Below are 6,755 nucleotides of genomic sequence, written 5' to 3' on the forward strand. Positions count from 1 at the left end.
CCTGTTCTCCTCTTATTTCATTTTGTTTGTGTATTTTCTTGGAAGTGATCTCACATCTTTTTGTGAAAGAAGTCAGGGTTCACAGGAAAACTAGAGGCTTTCTCAGTGTTGTTTTGGGTCTCAGCTGGTTCTGTTTAAACTTCTTACACTGGGAAGAACCAAAACCAAATCTGTCGCCGTTGAATTGATTCCGACTCATAGCAGCCATTTAGGATACAGAACTGCTTCATAGGGTTTCCAGGGAGTGGCTGGTGGACTCGAACTGCCGACTTTCTCGTTAGAAGCCGAGCTCTTAACCACTGTGCCACCAGGGCCCCTACACTGGGCAAGTAGGAGGCATATCTTGAGCCTTTTTGAAACTTTAAATCAGGGTGGACAATTACTTTTTGTTTGTAGATGAAAAAAAATATTTACAGTTTACATTTTTTTCCCATTCAAAATAAAAAATTGTATTGAGTCCTATGGGGGAAAAATTAGTAAATTCTTACAACTTAATTATCTCCTTTGAGTAGAAAAATACCCAAGGGGAACTTGGTACTGTTTCTTGGCCGTGAACGTAGTGCTCTCAAGTGTGGCGTGTCTGAGTGGTGTGACCTGACCTCCTGCTCTGTGTCTGTGTGGGGCATCGGCAGTCACCTGTGGTTACCTATCCCCACTGTGTCTCAGTAACCTTGCAAGGTTGGTGTTAACTGTGATCATCCCCACCCTGCTAATGAGGACATTGGCGCAGAGAGGCGAGGTGGATTCTTACAGTTGTTTGGGAGTGGAAGAGCTGGTGCAGAAGTTGTACTCAGTGCTCCCAGTGCTGGGGCTGGCGGGTGGGCAGAGATGGAGGCTCCCCCTGGCCGTCCACCCTTTCCTGTGGCTGCAGGTCTCATCCTACCCAGCCTGGCAGTGTGGAGCGAGCCTGCAGGGAGGTGCGGGGGAGGGCTCCCTCGCAGCCCCTTCTAACAGCCCTGCCTTCCCCTAGGGTCTAAAAAAAGAGGGCTGTTAATGCCTCTCAAATATGTTTTTTGAGTTTGGAATTAGTGGGCTGTGTCTGAAACTGAGGCTGACTGAGCCTTACTTAGCATCAGTTTTTCACAATACCGAAAGAGGCTGTAAATACCTAATGGTACGTAAACTTTACTCCACAAGGGTCAAAGATGTAATAGCAGGAAATGTCGAGTTGAGCATCAGGGTGTAAAGCGGATGGTTTGGGGTGTGTGCGATTGCAGGGTGTCTGTCTTCAGGCACGCCAGAAAGCTCACTGAGGAGTGGGAAGCCCTGTTCGTGGCACTGCCCCAGCCCAGCACACGTGGGGCTCTGTAAACAGTAGTTGACTGTATTAGAAAGGTGGTCCCTGAATGGTGTGAATGGTTAATGTTCTTGGCTGCCCACAGAAAAGTTGGAGATTCGAGTCTACCCAGAGGCACCTCAGAAGAAGGGCCTGGCAATCTGCATCTGAAAAATCAGCCATTGAAAACTTGGTGGAGCACAGTTCTACTCTGACATGCATAGGGTCACCGTGAGTCAGAGGCAGCTCCCTGGCAACTAACTGGTTTTTATGTTGAAAAGACCTGCATAAGATGCAGGGATTAGCTAATTATGTGCTTTCCAGATTGCCCAAAGAAGACTCATAAGGGAAAGTGATAGGGAGGCAGGATTCAAGGTTACAGAAGGCCAGAAGTGACCCAGACAGAGTGGTTGGGGGGGGTGTGTCACAAAGGGGCTGGAGAGTCCTCTCTCTGTCCTGCATGCTGGGCCAGAGATTTTTTAATCTTAAAAGGAGTAACCTTAGTTGCCGTTGCTATTTGTAGCACTGTCTTTTTTACTTCTCATTTTGGGTTTATTTCATCATGCCTTAGAAGCTCTGCATGTGTTTAGGGCTGTCTCTCAGGGGCACAGTGTTTGAAAATTAACGTTATGTCGTTCTTTAACACCAAAATAAACTGATAAATGTTTGTAAGCAGTGTGTGGGGAGGAGTGAAATGGTTGGCCCTCATGTGGAACCGATGATTCTGGGCTGTAAACGTGAGGGACCCTGCGCTTCATGTGAGCTGGGGTTCAGTCTGCATCCAGGGCCTGGCATCTCTGTGTAGAGTTGCACTTTTGCCTCTTTCTCTCTGGCTTGGCAAAGGCCCCAGTAAAACTACGACTGTCAGGGCTAAAATGGCACAATAGGTATCAGTTCTTGCTTTTAAAGATTACCTACCCCAGTGGTTCCCAGATGTTGGCCCAGCAGGAACACCTGGGCGGGACTATGGAGAGCACTCCCCGGGAGACTGGAAGGCAGGGAGCTCTAGGAGCCATTGATCTAGGCCAGGGGTTTGCAAACACATCAGAATCATCACCTGAAGGACTGTAAAAACATAAATGCCCCCCAGATTCTGATTCAGTAGTCTGGGGAGGCCCGAGAATTTACATTTCTAACAGGGTTCCAGGTGCTGCTGTTTCAGGGGGAGGAGAAGCACATTCTGAGATCCCTGGATCTAGGCGAAGTCCTCGTTTTAGAGGTGCCTGTTAAAAATTTTTTTTTTTTTTTTTTTTGTGTGGTGCTAAGGCTGAGAGGCCCCAGGCACAGGAAGCTTTGCAGGATCCTGGACAGGAGGGAGGATGATTGCAGACTGATGTCCTCATGGAGGATACCTGGTGCTAATGGTTAATGAGCTTGGCTGCTAACCAAAACGTTGGAGGTTCAAGTCCACCCAGAGATGCCTTCGAAGGTGCCTTGAAAGAAGGTTCTGGTAATCTATCTCTGAAAAACAGCCCTTGAACACCCAGTATTGCGCAGCTTTCCTCTGATACACGGGGTCACTGTGAGTCAGAGTCAACTTGATGGCAACTGGTCTTCAGGGAAAATGCTGCAAGGGGCAGAAAGGGTCGCAGAAGTTCTCCTGATAAAGATGATTTACGATGTCAAAGACTTTTTCATCAAGAATGTTCAAATGAGTCCATAATTTTTAGCACTTATGCTGAAAAGCCAAAATGCATATACATATATGGTTTTTCCCAGGCTTTTTACGTTTGTCTTTAGTCTGTATAGATTCTCACATCTAGAATATTTCACTGATGCTTTTTGGAACCATTTATTAAGCATTGTAGATACTTGGTGCAAACTTGTGCTGTACATTTTTATTTTAAAAGGAAAATCTGTTTTCGGAGTGTATTTTGCTTTAATAAATAATTTTCAAATGTGGTGTTTATAAGAAGTCTTTGTTAAGCTCAAGACTTTAGGTAATGAGCATATACTTATTTCCTTAGACTGAAAAAATACTGTTGAATTACAAACTAATTTTCTTTTCTTGGGAATTTAATTTTTTTAGTTGAGGAATTAATGTTTTTTATTTTGAGATAACGTGGCTGAATTTTGTTTCTGTTTTTTCCCTTTGCCATGGCACGGCACTGTTACTGCTCCTGACTTTAATTTTCCAATATTGATTTTGTGCCTTGGAAACTCTGGTGGTGTAGTGGTTAAGCATTACGGCTGCTAACCAAAGGGCGGCAGTTCAAATCCACCACCTGCTCCTTGGAAACCCTATGGGGCAGTTCTGCTCTGTCCCATAGGGTTGCTATGAATTGGAATTGACTCAAGGGCAACAGGTTTGGGTTTTTTGATATTTATTTATTTTTTCTAGACTGCAATCTTTTTTTTTTTTTTTAATTGTGCTTAAGATGAAACTTTAAGCTCAAGTTAACTTCTTATAAAAAATTCATACAGATAGTGTTATGTGACACTAGTTGCAATCCCTATAATGTGACAGCACACTCCGCCTTTCCACCCCGGCTACCTCTGTCCATCCAACCAGCTCCTTTTCTGTCTTCTCATCCTGCCTCCAGACAGGAGCCGCCCACTTAGTCTCCTGTATCTGCTTGAACTAGATGTCCCCCGAAACCATGGTCCCCAGACCTCAGCCCCTAATACTCTGTCCCTTGAAGGGTTTGGTTGTGTTCAGGAAACTTCTGTGCTTTTTGTTTAGTCCAGTTGTGCTTACTTCCGTTATTATTGTGCATTGTCCTTCCCTTTAAAAAAACCTTTTTTTTAACCTTTAGCTAAGATAATTCTTATCTACTATCTAGTTAGTGAATACCCCTCTCCCTCCTTCCCTCCCTCATTTTCATAAACATCAAGAATGTTTTCTTCTGTGTTAAAACCTTTTCTTGAGTTCTCATAATAATGGTGTCATACGATTATTTCTCCGTTTTCGACTGACTAATTTCAGTTAGCATAATGTCCTCCAGATTCATCCATGTTGTGAGATGTTTCTCGGATTCTTCATTGTTCTTTATCACTGTGTAGTATTCCATTGTGTGAATTTACCATAATTTGTTTATCCATTCGTCTGTTGATGAGCACCTAGGTTGTTTCCATCTTTTTGCTATTGGGAGCAGTGCTGCAAAGAACATGGGTGTGCATATATTTGTTCATGTGATGGCTTTTCTTTCTCTAGTATATGTTCGTAGGAGTGGGATTGCTGGATCGTATGGTAGTTCTATTTCTAGCTTTTCAAGGAAGCACCAAATCGATTTCCAAAATGGTTGTGCCATTTTACATTCCCACCAACAGTGTATAAGTGTTCCAGTCTCTCCACAACCTCTCCAACATTTATTATTTTGTTTTTTGGATTAGTATTAGCCTTGTTGGGGTGAGATGGTATGTCATTGTAGTTTTGATTTGATTTCTCTAATGGCTAATGATCATGAGCATTTCCTCAGGTGTCTGTTAGCTGTCTGAATGTCTTCTTTGATGAAGTGTCTGTTCATATCCTTTGCCCATTTTTTAATTGGCTTATTTGTCTTTTTGTTGTTGAAGTTTTGCAGTATCTCGTAGATTTTAGAGATCAGACCCTGATCGGATATGTTGTACCACAAACTTTTTCCCAGTTTGTAGGTTGTCTTCTTACTCTTTTGGTGAAGTCTTTTGATGAGCATATAAGTGTTTGATTTTTAGGAGGTCCCAGTTATCTAGTTTCTCTCCTGGCATTTGTGCATTGTTAGTAATGTTTTATATACTGCTTATGCCATGTATTAAGGCTACTAGCATTGTCCCTATTTTTCTTCCATAATCTTTATCTTTTTAGGTTTTATATTTAGGTCTTTGATCCATTTTGAGCTCGTTTTTGTGCGTGGAGTGAGGTATGGGTCGTTTCATTTTTTTTGTGATGGATATCCAGTTATGCCAGCACTGTTTCTTAAAGAGACTGTCTTTCCCCATTTAATGGACTTTGGACCTTTGCCAAATATCAGCTGCTCACAGGTGGATGAATTTATGTCTGGATTCTCAATTCTGTTCCATTGATCTATGTATCTGTTGTTGTACAAGTACCAGGCTATTTTGGCTACCGTGGCGGCATGACAGGTTCTAAAACCAGGTAGTGTGAGGCCTCCCACTTTGTTCTTCTTCAGTAATGCTTTACTTACCTGGAGCCTCTTCCCTTTCCATATGCAGTTGGTGATTTGTTTCTCTATCTTGTAAAAAATGTCCTTGGAATTCGGATTGGGATTGCGTTGTGTGTGTAGATCACTTTGGGTAGAATTGATATTGTTACAATGTTGAGTCTTCTTATCCATGAACGAGGCATGTTTTTCCACTTATGTAGGTCTCTTTTGGTTTCTTGCGGTAGTGTCTTGTAGTTTTCTTTGTATAGATCTTTTACATCTCTGGTTAGATTTATTCAGAAGTATTTTATCTTCTTGGGGGCTATTGTAAATAGTATTCATTTGGTGATTTTGTCTTCGAAGTTCTCTGTTGGTGTATAGGAATCCAACTGTGTTTTGTATGTTTATCTTGTATCCTGAAACTTTCCTGAAATCTTCTATTAGTTCCAATAGTTTTCTTGTAGATTCCTTGGGGTTTTCTGTGTATAAGATCATACCATCTACAAATAGGGATACTTTTACTTCTTCCTTACCTACCTGCAGGCCCTTTATTTCTTTTTCTTGCCTTATTGCTCTGCCTAGGACCTCCAATACAATGTTGAGTAAGAGTGGTGATAAAGGGCATCCATAGCCTGGTTCCTATTCTCAAGGGGAATGCTTTCAGACTCTCTCCATTTAGGGTGATGTTGGCTGTTGGCTTTGTATAAGTGCCCTTTATTATGTTGAGAATTTCCCTTCTATTCCTATTTTGCTGAGAGTTTTTGTCATGAATAGGTGTTGAACTTTGTCAAGTGCCTTTTCTGCAACAATTGATAAGATCATGGGACTCTTCTGTTTTATTTATGTGATGGATTACATTGATTATTTTTTTACGTTGAACCATCCCTGCATACCTGGTATGAATCCCACTTGGTTATGGTGAATTATTTTTTGATATATTGTTGAATTCTATTGGCTAGGATTTTGCTGAGGATTTTTGTGTCTAAGTTCATGAGGTATATTGGTCTATAATTTTCTTTTTTTGTGGTGTCTTTACCTCATTTTGGTATCAAGGATATACTGGCTTCACGGAGTGAGTTTGGGAGTTTTCCATTCTTTTGTATGCTCTGAAATACCTTTAGCAGTAGTGGTGTTAACTCTTCTTTGATAGTTTGGTAGATTTCTCCAGTCAAGCGGTCTGGGCCAGGGCTTTTTTTGGTTATTGTTGGAAGTTTCTTAATTACCTCTTCAAGCTTTCCTTTTGTTATAGGTTTATTTAGTTGTTCTACCTCTGTTTGTGTTAGTTTAGGTAGGTAGTGTGTTCCTAGAAATTTCTAGAAATTTGTCCATTTCTTCTAGGTTCTCCAATTTGTTGGAGCACAACAAATTTGTTATAATTTGTTATATTCTGTAATAAT

Source organism: Loxodonta africana, chromosome 18 (assembly GCF_030014295.1).
Source record: "Loxodonta africana isolate mLoxAfr1 chromosome 18, mLoxAfr1.hap2, whole genome shotgun sequence".
NCBI classification, from domain to species: domain Eukaryota; kingdom Metazoa; phylum Chordata; class Mammalia; order Proboscidea; family Elephantidae; genus Loxodonta; species Loxodonta africana.